The 17,454-nt window shown below is 34.6% G+C and overlaps 3 non-coding genes across 3 annotated transcripts; all 3 read left to right on the forward strand.

Annotated features, from left to right (window-relative positions):
• Positions 1 to 5,707: 5,707 nt before the first annotated feature.
• Positions 5,708 to 5,781, forward strand: TRNAN-AUU (transfer RNA asparagine (anticodon AUU)). The gene has a single exon. It is a non-coding gene; the product is annotated as a tRNA-Asn (tRNA).
• A 4,597-nt stretch (positions 5,782 to 10,378) lies between these two features.
• TRNAN-AUU (transfer RNA asparagine (anticodon AUU)) lies at positions 10,379 to 10,452 on the forward strand. The gene has a single exon. It is a non-coding gene; the product is annotated as a tRNA-Asn (tRNA).
• Positions 10,453 to 11,548: 1,096 nt separating this feature from the next.
• Positions 11,549 to 11,622, forward strand: TRNAN-AUU (transfer RNA asparagine (anticodon AUU)). The gene has a single exon. It is a non-coding gene; the product is annotated as a tRNA-Asn (tRNA).
• The last annotated feature ends 5,832 nt before the right edge of the window (positions 11,623 to 17,454 follow it).

Genomic DNA, 17,454 nt, shown 5'->3' on the forward strand with positions numbered 1-17,454 from the left:
CAGTGATTTTATAAAAACATCTAGGAAGCACAATTTAGCAGTGGGTTGCAGAGAAAAAGAAATATGCTGGCAAAAAAATCAAATTGCGTGATTAAACAGCTCTTTATTTTCTGGCTTTATTTTTATGCTAACAAATTTGTTCTCTGAAAAGTGTCCACAAAGCCAAGTCTCTGATTAACACCTTTGTAGGGATGGTTTTTCACCTATTACTAAATTAAACTTGCTTCATTGGAAAGGCAGCAAGATGCATCCTCATTTCAATGTCTACTGAAATAATACAGGTTGACACCAGGAAACATTAACGCCACTGCATCCTTGCTGCTTTCTCATGTGGAAGTCTGTTTAATGTGAAAACAAGGTGATATCTAATTAGCACACAGGTAAGGAATTAAGAAAATCTTTATTTAAGGGTGAAGATGTTTCTCACAAAATTGTTGACCCAATGCATCATTGAAATTCAAGCTGGAAAGATGATTTTAATATATCACTTGTACATTTTGTATTGCTCTTCTGGTGACAATGTAGTTTTTTTTGTCAATTACCATTTTAATAATAGGGTAAAGATAATTAAGTGGATTTTTGAAAGAAAACTATACTGTCAATATACTATTAAAACAAATTAAAAATGGTAAAAGTTATTGTACTTTAAGTAAAAATAAAAGAGAAAAAATATCAATCCCAGTTTTGATTACTTAAATTAACAAAAAAAAATGCATATAGCAAAGGATAGTTTCAATCTGCCTACCTCTGGGTTATGGGTCCAGCATGCTTCCATTGCAGTACTCTGCTGCACATGTAAGTGCAAGAGATCCTGAAGCACTCACTCATCATGGGAAAGTACCAATGTGTTTATTCATTGGTTGATGGAAGAAACATCTTACAAAAACTCTCCAGATTATTGATTTTTTAATGTTTTTCTAGGAAACGTTCTAGATGTATGCTTATTAGCCTTTGTCAGTATGTACTGTTTGCAAAGTGTCTCGGTGGCGCAATCGGTTAGTGTGTTCGGCTATTAACCAAAAGTTTGGTGGTTCAATCCCACCCAGGGACATAATTGACCTTGTGATCACATTTTGGTGATATTTAAGTAGACAAGTCAAAATTTCAAACCCCCTCTTATTGTGTAGGGTACCTGGCCTTCTCTGATGTAATCAGAGTTAGATTTGATTCAGTGATTTTATAAAAAACAGCTAGGAAGCACAATTTTACAGTGGGTTGCAGAGAAAAAAAATATGCTGGCAGAAAAATCCAATTGAGTGATTAAACAGCTCTTCATTTTCTGGCTTTATTTTTATGCTAACAAATTTGTTCTCTGAAAAGTGTCCACAAAGCCAAGTCTCTGATTAACACCTTTGTAAGGATGGTTTTTCACCTATTACTAAATTAAACTTGCTTCATTGGAAAGGCAGCAAGATGCATCCTCATTTCAATGTCTACTGAAATAATACAGGTTGACACCAGGAAACATTAACGCCACTGCATCCTTGCTGCTTTCTCGTGTGGAAGTCTGTTTAATGTGAAAACAAGGTGATATCTAATTAGCACACAGGTAAGGAATTACGAAAATCTTTATTTAAGGGTGAAGATGTTTCTCACAAAATTGTTGCCCCAATGCATCATTGAAATTCAAGCTGGAAAGATGATTTTAATATATCACTTGTACATTTTGTATTGCTCTTCTGGTGACAATGTAGTTTTTTTGTCAATTACCATTTTAATAACAGGGTAAAGAAAATTAAGTGGATTTTTGAAAGAAAACTATACTGTCAATATACTATTAAAACAAATTAAAATGGTAAAAGTTATTGTACTTTAAGTAAAAATAAAAGAGCAAAAATATCAATCCCAGTTTTGATTACTTAAATTAACAAAAAAAATGCATATAGCAAAGGATAGTTTCAATCTGCCTACCTCTGGGTTATGGGTCCAGCATGCTTCCATTGCAGTACTCTGCTGCACATGTAAGTGCATGAGATCCTGAAGCACTCACTCATCATGGGAAAGTACCAATGTGTTTCTTCGTTGGTTGATGGAAGAAACATCTTACAAAAACTCTCCAGATTATTGACTTTTTAAAGTTTTGCTAGGAAACGTTTTAGATGAATGCTTATTAGCCTTTGTCAGTATGGACTTTTGCAAAGTGTCTCTGTGGCGCAATCAGTTAGTATGTACGGCTATTAACCAAAAGCACTGTTTGCAAAGTGTCTCGGTGGCGCAATCGGTTAGTGTGTTCGGCTATTAACCAAAAGGTTGGTGGTTCAATACCACCCAGGGACGTAATTGACCTTGTGATCAGATTTTGGTGATATTAAAGTAGACAAGTCAAAATTTCAAACCCCCTCTTATTGTGTAGGGTACCTGGCCTTCTCTGATGTAATCAGAGTTAGATTTGATTCAGTGATTTTATAAAAAACAGCTAGGAAGCACAATTTAGCAGTGGGTTGCAGAGAAAAAAAATATGCTGGCAGAAAAATCCAATTGAGTGATTAAACAGCTCTTCATTTTCTGGCTTTATTTTTATGCTAACAAATTTGTTCTCTGAAAAGTGTCCACAAAGCCAAGTCTCTGATTAACACCTTTGTAAGGATGGTTTTTCACCTATTACTAAATTAAACTTGCTTCATTGGAAAGGCAGCAAGATGCATCCTCATTTCAATGTCTACTGAAATAATACAAGTTGACACCAGGAAACATTAACGCCACTGCATCCTTGCTGCTTTCTCATGTGGAAGTCTGTTTAATGTGAAAACAAGGTGATATATAATTAGCACACAGGTAAGGAATTAAGAAAATCTTTATTTAAGGGTGAAGATGTTTCTCACAAAATTGTTGACCCAATGCATCATTGAAATTCAAGCTGGAAAGATGATTTTAATATATCACTTGTACATTTTGTATTGCTCTTCTGGTGACAATGTAGTTTGTTTTTGTCAATTACCATTTTAATAATAGGGTAAAGAAAATGAAGTGGATTTTTGAAAGAAAACAATACTGTCAATATACTATTAAAACAAATTAAAATGGTAAAAGTTATTGTACTTTAAGTAAAAATAAAAGAGACAAAATATCAATCCCAGTTTTGGATTACTTTAATTAACAAAAAAAAAATGCATATAGCAGAGGATAGTTTCAATCTGCTTACCTCTGGGTTATGGGCCCAGCATGCTTCCATTGCAGTACTCTGCTGCACATGTAAGTTCAAGAGATCCTGAAGCACTCACTCATCATGGGAAAGTACCAATGTGTTTCTTCGTTGGTTGATGGAAGAAACATCTTACAAAAACTCTCCAGATTATTGACTTTTTAAAGTTTTTCTAGGAAACGTTTTAGATGAATGCTAATTAGCCTTTGCAGTATGAACTTTTGCAAAGTGTCTCTGTGGCGCAATCAGTTAGTATGTACGGCTATTAACCAAAAGGTTGGTGGTTCAATCCCACCCAGGGACCTAATTGACCTTGTTATCAGATTTTGGTGATCTTTAAGTAGACAAGTCAAATTTCATACCCCCTGTTATGGTGTAGGGTACCTGGCCTTCTCTGATGTAATCAGAGTTAGATTTGATTCAGTGATTTTATAAAAACATCTAGGAAGCACAATTTAGCAGTGGGTTGCAGAGAAAAAGAAATATGCTGGCAAAAAAATCAAATTGCGTGATTAAACAGCTCTTTATTTTCTGGCTTTATTTTTATGCTAACAAATTTGTTCTCTGAAAAGTGTCCACAAAGCCAAGTCTCTGATTAACACCTTTGTAGGGATGGTTTTTCACCTATTACTAAATTAAACTTGCTTCATTGGAAAGGCAGCAAGATGCATCCTCATTTCAATGTCTACTGAAATAATACAGGTTGACACCAGGAAACATTAACGCCACTGCATCCTTGCTGCTTTCTCATGTGGAAGTCTGTTTAATGTGAAAACAAGGTGATATCTAATTAGCACACAGGTAAGGAATTAAGAAAATCTTTATTTAAGGGTGAAGATGTTTCTCACAAAATTGTTGACCCAATGCATCATTGAAATTCAAGCTGGAAAGATGATTTTAATATATCACTTGTACATTTTGTATTGCTCTTCTGGTGACAATGTAGTTTTTTTTGTCAATTACCATTTTAATAATAGGGTAAAGAAAATTAAGTGGATTTTTGAAAGAAAACTATACTGTCAATATACTATTAAAACAAATTAAAAATGGTAAAAGTTATTGTACTTTAAGTAAAAATAAAAGAGAAAAAATATCAATCCCAGTTTTGATTACTTAAATTAACAAAAAAAAATGCATATAGCAAAGGATAGTTTCAATCTGCCTACCTCTGGGTTATGGGTCCAGCATGCTTCCATTGCAGTACTCTGCTGCACATGTAAGTGCAAGAGATCCTGAAGCACTCACTCATCATGGGAAAGTACCAATGTGTTTATTCATTGGTTGATGGAAGAAACATCTTACAAAAACTCTCCAGATTATTGATTTTTTTAATGTTTTTCTAGGAAACGTTCTAGATGTATGCTTATTAGCCTTTGTCAGTATGTACTGTTTGCAAAGTGTCTCGGTGGCGCAATCGGTTAGTGTGTTCGGCTATTAACCAAAAGTTTGGTGGTTCAATCCCACCCAGGGACATAATTAACCTTGTGATCACATTTTGGTGATATTTAAGTAGACAAGTCAAAATTTCAAACCCCCTCTTATTGTGTAGGGTACCTGGCCTTCTCTGATGTAATCAGAGTTAGATTTGATTCAGTGATTTTATAAAAAACAGCTAGGAAGCACAATTTAGCAGTGGGTTGCAGAGAAAAAAAATATGCTGGCAGAAAAATCCAATTGAGTGATTAAACAGCTCTTCATTTTCTGGCTTTATTTTTATGCTAACAAATTTGTTCTCTGAAAAGTGTCCACAAAGCCAAGTCTCTGATTAACACCTTTGTAAGGATGGTTTTTCACCTATTACTAAATTAAACTTGCTTCATTGGAAAGGCAGCAAGATGCATCCTCATTTCAATGTCTACTGAAATAATACAGGTTGACACCAGGAAACATTAACGCCACTGCATCCTTGCTGCTTTCTCGTGTGGAAGTCTGTTTAATGTGAAAACAAGGTGATATCTAATTAGCACACAGGTAAGGAATTACGAAAATCTTTATTTAAGGGTGAAGATGTTTCTCACAAAATTGTTGCCCCAATGCATCATTGAAATTCAAGCTGGAAAGATGATTTTAATATATCACTTGTACATTTTGTATTGCTCTTCTGGTGACAATGTAGTTTTTTTGTCAATTACCATTTTAATAACAGGGTAAAGAAAATTAAGTGGATTTTTGAAAGAAAACTATACTGTCAATATACTATTAAAACAAATTAAAATGGTAAAAGTTATTGTACTTTAAGTAAAAATAAAAGAGCAAAAATATCAATCCCAGTTTTGATTACTTAAATTAACAAAAAAAATGCATATAGCAAAGGATAGTTTCAATCTGCCTACCTCTGGGTTATGGGTCCAGCATGCTTCCATTGCAGTACTCTGCTGCCCATGTAAGTGCAAGAGATCCTGAAGCACTCACTCATCATGGGAAAGTACCAATGTGTTTATTCGTTGGTTGATGGAAGAAACATCTTACAAAAACTCTCCAGATTATTGATTTTTTAATGTTTTTCTAGGAAACGTTCTAGATGTATGCTTATTAGCCTTTGTCAGGATGTACTTTTTGCAAAGTGTCTCTGTGGCGCAATCGGTTAGTGTGTTTGGCTATTAACCAAAAGGTTGGTGGTTCAATCCCACCCAGGGATGTAATTAACCTTGTGATCAGATTTTGGTGATATTTAAGTAGACAAGTCAAAATTTCAAACCTCCTCTTATGGTGTAGGGTACATGGCCTTCTCTGATGTAATCAGAGTTAGATTTGATTCAGTGATTTTATAAAAAACAGCTAGGAAGCACAATTTAGCAGTGGGTTGCAGAGAAAAAAAATATGCTGGCAGAAAAATCCAATCGAGTGATTAAACAGCTCATCATTTTCTGGCTTTATTTTTATGCTAACAAATTTGTTCTCTGAAAAGTGTCCACAAAGCCAAGTCTCTGATTAACACCTTTGTAAGGATGGTTTTTCACCTATTACTAAATTAAACTTGCTTCATTGGAAAGGCAGCAAGATGCATCCTCATTTCAATGTCTACTGAAATAATACAAGTTGACACCAGGAAACATTAACGCCACTGCATCCTTGCTGCTTTCTCATGTGGAAGTCTGTTTAATGTGAAAACAAGGTGATATATAATTAGCACACAGGTAAGGAATTAAGAAAATCTTTATTTAAGGGTGAAGATGTTTCTCACAAAATTGTTGACCCAATGCATCATTGAAATTCAAGCTGGAAAGATGATTTTAATATATCACTTGTACATTTTGTATTGCTCTTCTGGTGACAATGTAGTTTGTTTTTGTCAATTACCATTTTAATAATAGGGTAAAGAAAATTAAGTGGATTTTTGAAAGAAAACAATACTGTCAATATACTATTAAAACAAATTAAAATGGTAAAAGTTATTGTACTTTAAGTAAAAATAAAAGAGACAAAATATCAATCCCAGTTTTGGATTACTTTAATTAACAAAAAAAATGCATATAGCAGAGGATAGTTTCAATCTGCTTACCTCTGGGTTATGGGCCCAGCATGCTTCCATTGCAGTACTCTGCTGCACATGTAAGTTCAAGAGATCCTGAAGCACTCACTCATCATGGGAAAGTACCAATGTGTTTCTTCGTTGGTTGATGGAAGAAACATCTTACAAAAACTCTCCAGATTATTGACTTTTTAAAGTTTTTCTAGGAAACGTTTTAGATGAATGCTTATTAGCCTTTGTCAGTATGGACTTTTGCAAAGTGTCTCTGTGGCGCAATCAGTTAGTATGTACGGCTATTAACCAAAAGGTTGGTGGTTCAATCCCACCCAGGGACCTAATTGACCTTGTTATCAGATTTTGGTGATCTTTAAGTAGACAAGTCAAAATTTCAAACCCCCTGTTATGGTGTAGGGTACCTGGCCTTCTCTGATGTAATCAGAGTTAGATTTGATTCAGTGATTTTAGAAAAACAGCTAGGAAGCACAATTTAGCAGTGGGTTGCAGAGAAAAAAAATATGCTGGCAGAAAAATCCAATTGAGTGATTAAACAGCTCTTTATTTTCTGGCTTTATTTTTATGCTAACAAATTTGTTCTCTGAAAAGTGTCCACAAAGCCAAGTCTCTGATTAACACCTTTGTAAGGATGGTTTTTCACCTATTACTAAATTAAACTTGCTTCATTGGAAAGGCAGCAAGATGCATCCTCATTTCAATGTCTACTGAAATAATACAGGTTGACACCAGGAAACATTAACGCCACTGCATCCTTGCTGCTTTCTCATGTGGAAGTCTGTTTAATGTGAAAACAAGGTGATATCTAATTAGCACACAGGTAAGGAATTAAGAAAATCTTTATTTAAGGGTGAAGGTGTTTCTCACAAAATCGTTGCCCCAATGCATCATTGAAATTCAAGCTGGAAAGATGATTTTAATATATCACTTGTACATTTTGTATTGCTCTTCTGGTGACAATGTAGTTTGTTTTTGTCAATTACCATTTTAATAATAGGGTAAAGAAAATTAAGTGGATTTTTGAAAGAAAACAATACTGTCAATATACTATTAAAACAAATTAAAATGGTAAAAGTTATTGTACTTTAAGTAAAAATAAAAGAGCCAAAATATCAATCCCAGTTTTGGATTACTTTAATTAACAAACAAAAAAATGCATATAGCAGAGGATAGTTTCAATCTGCCTACCTCTGGGTTATGGGCCCAGCATGCTTCCATTGCTGTACTCTGCTGCACATGTAAGTGCAAGAGATCCTGAAGCACTCACTCATCATGGGAAAGTACCAATGTGTTTCTTCATTGGTTGATAGAAGAAACATCTTACAAAAACTCTCCAGATTATTGACTTTTTTAAGTTTTTCTAGGAAACGTTTTAGATGAATGCTTATTAGCATTTGTCAGTATGTACTTTTAGCAAAGTGTCTCTGTGGCGCAATCAGTTAGTGTGTACGGCTATTAACCAAAAGGTTGGTGGTTCAATCCCACCCAGGGACGTAATTGACCTTGTTATCAGATTTTGGTGATCTTTAAGTAGACAAGTCAAATTTCATACCCCCTGTTATGGTGTAGGGTACCTGGCCTTCTCTGATGTAATCAGAGTTAGATTTGATTCAGTGATTTTATAAAAACATCTAGGAAGCACAATTTAGCAGTGGGTTGCAGAGAAAAAGAAATATGCTGGCAAAAAAACCAAATTGCGTGATTAAACAGCTCTTCATTTTCTGGCTTTATTTTTATGCTAACAAATTTGTTCTCTGAAAAATGTCCACAAAGCCAAGTCTCTGATTAACACCTTTGTAAGGATGGTTTTTCACCTATTACTAAATTAAACTTGCTTCATTGGAAAGGCAGCAAGATGCATCCTCATTTCAATGTCTACTGAAATAATACAAGTTGACACCAGGAAACATTAACGCCACTGCATCCTTGCTGCTTTCTCATGTGGAAGTCTGTTTAATATGAAAACAAGGTGATATCTAATTAGCACACAGGTAAGGAATTAAGAAAATCTTTATTTAAGGGTGAAGATGTTTCTCACAAAATCGTTGCCCCAATGCATCATTGAAATTCAAGCTGGAAAGATGATTTTAATATATCACTTGTACATTTTGTATTGCTCTTCTGGTGACAATGTAGTTTGTTTTTGTCAATTACCATTTTAATAATAGGGTAAAGAAAATGAAGTGGATTTTTGAAAGAAAACAATACTGTCAATATACTATTAAAACAAATTAAAATGGTAAAAGTTATTGTACTTTAAGTAAAAATAAAAGAGACAAAATATCAATCCCAGTTTTGGATTACTTTAATTAACAAAAAAAATGCATATAGCAGAGGATAGTTTCAATCTGCCTACCTCTGGGTTATGGGCCCAGCATGCTTCCATTGCAGTACTCTGCTGCACATGTAAGTGCAAGAGATCCTGAAGCACTCACTCATCATGGGAAAGTACCAATGTGTTTCTTCGTTGGTTGATGGAAGAAACATCTTACAAAAACTCTCCAGATTATTGACTTTTTAAAGTTTTTCTAGGAAACGTTTTAGATGAATGCTTATTAGCCTTTGTCAGTATGGACTTTTGCAAAGTGTCTCTGTGGCGCAATCAGTTAGTATGTACGGCTATTAACCATAAGGTTGGTGGTTCAATCCCACCCAGGGACCTAATTGACCTTGTTATCAGATTTTGGTGATCTTTAAGTAGACAAGTCAAAATTTCAAACTCCCTGTTATGGTGTAGGGTACCTGGCCTTCTCTGATGTAATCAGAGTTAGATTTGATTCAGTGATTTCATAAAAACAGCTAGGAAGCACAATTTAGCAGTGGGTTGCAGAGAAAAAAAATATGCTGGCAGAAAAATCCAATCGAGTGATTAAACAGCTCTTCATTTTCTGGCTTTATTTTTATGCTAACAAATTTGTTCTCTGAAAAGTGTCCACAAAGCCAAGTCTCTGATTAACACCTTTGTAAGGATGGTTTTTCACCTATTACTAAATTAAACTTGCTTCATTGGAAAGGCAGCAAGATGCATCCTCATTTCAATGTCTACTGAAATAATACAGGTTGACACCAGGAAACATTAACGCCACTGCATCCTTGCTGCTTTCTCATGTGGAAGTCTGTTTAATATGAAAACAAGGTGATATCTAATTAGCACACAGGTAAGGAATTAAGAAAATCTTTATTTAAGGGTGAAGATGTTTCTCACAAAATCGTTGCCCCAATGCATCATTGAAATTCAAGCTGGAAAGATGATTTTAATATATCACTTGTACATTTTGTATTGCTCTTCTGGTGACAATGTCGTTTTTTTGTCAATTACCATTTTAATAACAGGGTAAAGAAAATTAAGTGGATTTTTGAAAGAAAACTATACTGTCAATATACTATTAAAACAAATTAAAATGGTAAAAGTTATTGTACTTTAAGTAAAAATAAAAGAGCAAAAATATCAATCCCAGTTTTGATTACTTAAATTAACAAAAAAAATGCATATAGCAAAGGATAGTTTCAATCTGCCTACCTCTGGGTTATGGGTCCAGCATGCTTCCATTGCAGTACTCTGCTGCCCATGTAAGTGCAAGAGATCCTGAAGCACTCACTCATCATGGGAAAGTACCAATGTGTTTATTCGTTGGTTGATGGAAGAAACATCTTACAAAAACTCTCCAGATTATTGATTTTTTAATGTTTTTCTAGGAAACGTTCTAGATGTATGCTTATTAGCCTTTGTCAGTATGTACTTTTTGCAAAGTGTCTCTGTGGCGCAATCGGTTAGTGTGTTTGGCTATTAACCAAAAGGTTGGTGGTTCAATCCCACCCAGGGACGTAATTAACCTTGTGATCAGATTTTGGTGATATTTAAGTAGACAAGTCAAAATTTCAAACCTCCTCTTATGGTGTAGGGTACATGGCCTTCTCTGATGTAATCAGAGTTAGATTTGATTCAGTGATTTTATAAAAAACAGCTAGGAAGCACAATTTAGCAGTGGGTTGCAGAGAAAAAAAATATGCTGGCAGAAAAATCCAATTGAGTGATTAAACAGCTCTTCATTTTCTGGCTTTATTTTTATGCTAACAAATTTGTTCTCTGAAAAGTGTCCACAAAGCCAAGTCTCTGATTAACACCTTTGTAAGGATGGTTTTTCACCTATTACTAAATTAAACTTGCTTCATTGGAAAGGCAGCAAGATGCATCCTCATTTCAATGTCTACTGAAATAATACAAGTTGACACCAGGAAACATTAACGCCACTGCATCCTTGCTGCTTTCTCATGTGGAAGTCTGTTTAATGTGAAAACAAGGTGATATCTAATTAGCACACAGGTAAGGAATTAAGAAAATCTTTATTTAAGGGTGAAGATGTTTCTCACAAAATCGTTGCCCCAATGCATCATTGAAATTCAAGCTGGAAAGATGATTTTAATATATCACTTGTACATTTTGTATTGCTCTTCTGGTGACAATGTAGTTTGTTTTTGTCAATTACCATTTAATAATAGGGTAAAGAAAATTAAGTGGATTTTTGAAAGACAACAATACTGTCAATATACTATTAAAACAAATTAAAATGGTAAAAGTTATTGTACTTTAAGTAAAAATAAAAGAGCCAAAATATCAATCCCAGTTTTGGATTACTTTAATTAACAAAAAAAAAAAGCATACAGCAGAGGATAGTTTCAATCTGCCTACCTCTGGGTTATGGGTCCAGCATGCTTCCATTGCAGTACTCTGCTGCCCATGTAAGTGCAAGAGATCCTGAAGCACTCACTCATCATGGGAAAGTACCAATGTGTTTATTCGTTGGTTGATGGAAGAAACATCTTACAAAAACTCTCCAGATTATTGATTTTTTAATGTTTTTCTAGGAAACGTTCTAGATGTATGCTTATTAGCCTTTGTCAGTATGTACTTTTTGCAAAGTGTCTCTGTGGCGCAATCGGTTAGTGTGTTTGGCTATTAACCAAAAGGTTGGTGGTTCAATCCCACCCAGGGACGTAATTAACCTTGTGATCAGATTTTGGTGATATTTAAGTAGACAAGTCAAAATTTCAAACCTCCTCTTATGGTGTAGGGTACATGGCCTTCTCTGATGTAATCAGAGTTAGATTTGATTCAGTGATTTTATAAAAAACAGCTAGGAAGCACAATTTAGCAGTGGGTTGCAGAGAAAAAAAATATGCTGGCAGAAAAATCCAATTGAGTGATTAAACAGCTCTTCATTTTCTGGCTTTATTTTTATGCTAACAAATTTGTTCTCTGAAAAGTGTCCACAAAGCCAAGTCTCTGATTAACACCTTTGTAAGGATGGTTTTTCACCTATTACTAAATTAAACTTGCTTCATTGGAAAGGCAGCAAGATGCATCCTCATTTCAATGTCTACTGAAATAATACAAGTTGACACCAGGAAACATTAACGCCACTGCATCCTTGCTGCTTTCTCATGTGGAAGTCTGTTTAATGTGAAAACAAGGTGATATCTAATTAGCACACAGGTAAGGAATTAAGAAAATCTTTATTTAAGGGTGAAGATGTTTCTCACAAAATCGTTGCCCCAATGCATCATTGAAATTCAAGCTGGAAAGATGATTTTAATATATCACTTGTACATTTTGTATTGCTCTTCTGGTGACAATGTAGTTTGTTTTTGTCAATTACCATTTAATAATAGGGTAAAGAAAATTAAGTGGATTTTTGAAAGACAACAATACTGTCAATATACTATTAAAACAAATTAAAATGGTAAAAGTTATTGTACTTTAAGTAAAAATAAAAGAGCCAAAATATCAATCCCAGTTTTGGATTACTTTAATTAACAACAAAAAAAAGCATACAGCAGAGGATAGTTTCAATCTGCCTACCTCTGGGTTATGGGTCCAGCATGCTTCCATTGCTGTACTCTGCTGCACATGTAAGTGCAAGAGATCCTGAAGCACTCACTCATCACGGGAAAGTACCAATGTGTTTCTTCGTTGGTTGATGGAAGAAACATCTTACAAAAATTCTCCAGATTATTGACTTTTTAAAGTTTTGCTAGGAAACGTTTTAGATGAATGCTTATTAGCCTTTGTCAGTATGGACTTTTGCAAAGTGTCTCTGTGGCGCAATCAGTTAGTATGTACGGCTATTAACCAAAAGGTTGGTGGTTCAATCCCACCCAGGGACCTAATTGACCTTGTTATCAGATTTTGGTGATCTTTAAGTAGACAAGTCAAAATTTCAAACCCCCTGTTATGGTGTAGGGTACTTGGCCTTCTCTGATGTAAACAGAGTTAGATTTGATTCAGTGATTTTATAAAAACATCTAGGAAGCACAATTTAGCAGTGGGTTGCAGAGAAAAAAAATATGCTGGCAGAAAAATCCAATTGAGTGATTAAACAGCTCTTTATTTTCTGGCTTTATTTTTATGCTAACAAATTTGTTCTCTGAAAAGTGTCCACAAAGCCAAGTCTCTGATTAACACCTTTGTAAGGATGGTTTTTCACCTATTACTAAATTAAACTTGCTTCATTGGAAAGGCAGCAAGATGCATCCTCATTTCAATGTCTACTGAAATAATACAGGTTGACACCAGGAAACATTAACGCCACTGCATCCTTGCTGCTTTCTCATGTGGAAGTCTGTTTAATATGAAAACAAGGTGATATCTAATTAGCACACAGGTAAGGAATTAAGAAAATCTTTATTTAAGGGTGAAGATGTTTCTCACAAAATCGTTGCCCCAATGCATCATTGAAATTCAAGCTGGAAAGATGATTTTAATATATCACTTGTACATTTTGTATTGCTCTTCTGGTGACAATGTAGTTTGTTTTTGTCAATTACCATTTTAATAATAGGGTAAAGAAAATGAAGTGGATTTTTGAAAGAAAACAATACTGTCAATATACTATTAAAACAAATTAAAATGGTAAAAGTTATTGTACTTTAAGTAAAAATAAAAGAGACAAAATATCAATCCCAGTTTTGGATTACTTTAATTAACAAAAAAAAAATGCATATAGCAGAGGATAGTTTCAATCTGCTTACCTCTGGGTTATGGGCCCAGCATGCTTCCATTGCAGTACTCTGCTGCACATGTAAGTTCAAGAGATCCTGAAGCACTCACTCATCATGGGAAAGTACCAATGTGTTTCTTCGTTGGTTGATGGAAGAAACATCTTACAAAAACTCTCCAGATTATTGACTTTTTAAAGTTTTTCTAGGAAACGTTTTAGATGAATGCTTATTAGCCTTTGTCAGTATGGACTTTTGCAAAGTGTCTCTGTGGCGCAATCAGTTAGTATGTACGGCTATTAACCAAAAGGTTGGTGGTTCAATCCCACCCAGGGACCTAATTGACCTTGTTATCAGATTTTGGTGATCTTTAAGTAGACAAGTCAAAATTTCAAACCCCCTGTTATGGTGTAGGGTACCTGGCCTTCTCTGATGTAATCAGAGTTAGATTTGATTCAGTGATTTTATAAAAACAGCTAGGAAGCACAATTTAGCAGTGGGTTGCAGAGAAAAAAAATATGCTGGCAGAAAAATCCAATTGAGTGATTAAACAGCTCTTTATTTTCTGGCTTTATTTTTATGCTAACAAATTTGTTCTCTGAAAAGTGTCCACAAAGCCAAGTCTCTGATTAACACCTTTGTAAGGATGGTTTTTCACCTATTACTAAATTAAACTTGCTTCATTGGAAAGGCAGCAAGATGCATCCTCATTTCAATGTTTACTGAAATAATACAGGTTGACACCAGGAAACATTAACGCCACTGCATCCTTGCTGCTTTCTCATGTGGAAGTCTGTTTAATGTGAAAACAAGGTGATATCTAATTAGCACACAGGTAAGGAATTAAGAAAATCTTTATTTAAGGGTGAAGGTGTTTCTCACAAAATCGTTGCCCCAATGCATCATTGAAATTCAAGCTGGAAAGATGATTTTAATATATCACTTGTACATTTTGTATTGCTCTTCTGGTGACAATGTAGTTTGTTTTTGTCAATTACCATTTTAATAATAGGGTAAAGAAAATTAAGTGGATTTTTGAAAGAAAACAATACTGTCAATATACTATTAAAACAAATTAAAATGGTAAAAGTTATTGTACTTTAAGTAAAAATAAAAGAGCCAAAATATCAATCCCAGTTTTGGATTACTTTAATTAACAAACAAAAAAATGCATATAGCAGAGGATAGTTTCAATCTGCCTACCTCTGGGTTATGGGCCCAGCATGCTTCCATTGCTGTACTCTGCTGCACATGTAAGTGCAAGAGATCCTGAAGCACTCACTCATCATGGGAAAGTACCAATGTGTTTCTTCGTTGGTTGATAGAAGAAACATCTTACAAAAACTCTCCAGATTATTGACTTTTTTAAGTTTTTCTAGGAAACGTTTTAGATGAATGCTTATTAGCATTTGTCAGTATGTACTTTTAGCAAAGTGTCTCTGTGGCGCAATCAGTTAGTGTGTACGGCTATTAACCAAAAGGTTGGTGGTTCAATCCCACCCAGGGACGTAATTGACCTTGTTATCAGATTTTGGTGATCTTTAAGTAGACAAGTTAAATTTCATACCCCCTGTTATGGTGTAGGGTACCTGGCCTTCTCTGATGTAATCAGAGTTAGATTTGATTCAGTGATTTTATAAAAACAGCTAGGAAGCACAATTTAGCAGTGGGTTGCAGAGAAAAAAAATATGCTGGCAGAAAAATCCAATTGAGTGATTAAATAGCTCTTCATTTTCTGGCTTTATTTTTATGCTAACAAATTTGTTCTCTGAAAAGTGTCCACAAAGCCAAGTCTCTGATTAACACCTTTGTAAGGATGGTTTTTCACCTATTACTAAATTAAACTTGCTTCATTGGAAAGGCAGCAAGATGCATCCTCATTTCAATGTCTACTGAAATAATACAGGTTGACACCAGGAAACATTAACGCCACTGCATCCTTGCTGCTTTCTCATGTGGAAGTCTGTTTAATATGAAAACAAGGTGATATCTAATTAGCACACAGGTAAGGAATTAAGAAAATCTTTATTTAAGGGTGAAGGTGTTTCTCACAAAATCGTTGCCCCAATGCATCATTGAAATTCAAGCTGGAAAGATGATTTTAATATATCACTTGTACATTTTGTATTGCTCTTCTGGTGACAATGTAGTTTGTTTTTGTCAATTACCATTTTAATAATAGGGTAAAGAAAATGAAGTGGATTTTTGAAAGAAAACAATACTGTCAATATACTATTAAAACAAATTAAAATGGTAAAAGTTATTGTACTTTAAGTAAAAATAAAAGAGACAAAATATCAATCCCAGTTTTGGATTACTTTAATTAACAAAAAAAAAATGCATATAGCAGAGGATAGTTTCAATCTGCTTACCTCTGGGTTATGGGCCCAGCATGCTTCCATTGCAGTACTCTGCTGCACATGTAAGTTCAAGAGATCCTGAAGCACTCACTCATCATGGGAAAGTACCAATGTGTTTCTTCGTTGGTTGATGGAAGAAACATCTTACAAAAACTCTCCAGATTATTGACTTTTTAAAGTTTTTCTAGGAAACGTTTTAGATGAATGCTTATTAGCCTTTGTCAGTATGGACTTTTGCAAAGTGTCTCTGTGGCGCAATCAGTTAGTATGTACGGCTATTAACCAAGAGGTTGGTGGTTCAATCCCACCCAGGGACCTAATTGACCTTGTTATCAGATTTTGGTGATCTTTAAGTAGACAAGTCAAAATTTCAAACCCCCTGTTATGGTGTAGGGTACCTGGCCTTCTCTGATGTAATCAGAGTTAGATTTGATTCAGTGATTTTATAAAAACAGCTAGGAAGCACAATTTAGCAGTGGGTTGCAGAGAAAAAAAATATGCTGGCAGAAAAATCCAATTGAGTGATTAAACAGCTCTTTATTTTCTGGCTTTATTTTTATGCTAACAAATTTGTTCTCTGAAAAGTGTCCACAAAGCCAAGTCTCTGATTAACACCTTTGTAAGGATGGTTTTTCACCTATTACTAAATTAAACTTGCTTCATTGGAAAGGCAGCAAGATGCATCCTCATTTCAATGTTTACTGAAATAATACAGGTTGACACCAGGAAACATTAACGCCACTGCATCCTTGCTGCTTTCTCATGTGGAAGTCTGTTTAATGTGAAAACAAGGTGATATCTAATTAGCACACAGGTAAGGAATTAAGAAAATCTTTATTTAAGGGTGAAGGTGTTTCTCACAAAATCGTTGCCCCAATGCATCATTGAAATTCAAGATGGAAAGATGATTTTAATATATCACTTGTACATTTTGTATTGCTCTTCTGGTGACAATGTAGTTTGTTTTTGTCAATTACCATTTTAATAATAGGGTAAAGAAAATGAAGTGGATTTTTGAAAGAAAACAATACTGTCAATATACTATTAAAACAAATTAAAATGGTAAAAGTTATTGTACTTTAAGTAAAAATAAAAGAGACAAAATATCAATCCCAGTTTTGGATTACTTAAATTAACAAAAAAAAAATGCATATAGCAGAGGATAGTTTCAATCTGCTTACCTCTGGGTTATGGGCCCAGCATGCTTCCATTGCAGTACTCTGCTGCACATGTAAGTTCAAGAGATCCTGAAGCACTCACTCATCATGGGAAAGTACCAATGTGTTTCTTCGTTGGTTGATGGAAGAAACATCTTACAAAAACTCTCCAGATTATTGACTTTTTAAAGTTTTTCTAGGAAACGTTTTAGATGAATGCTTATTAGCCTTTGTCAGTATGGACTTTTGCAAAGTGTCTCTGTGGCGCAATCAGTTAGTATGTACGGCTATTAACCAAAAGGTTGGTGGTTCAAT

Source organism: Pseudophryne corroboree, unplaced genomic scaffold (assembly GCF_028390025.1).
Source record: "Pseudophryne corroboree isolate aPseCor3 unplaced genomic scaffold, aPseCor3.hap2 scaffold_387, whole genome shotgun sequence".
NCBI lineage: Eukaryota > Metazoa > Chordata > Amphibia > Anura > Myobatrachidae > Pseudophryne > Pseudophryne corroboree.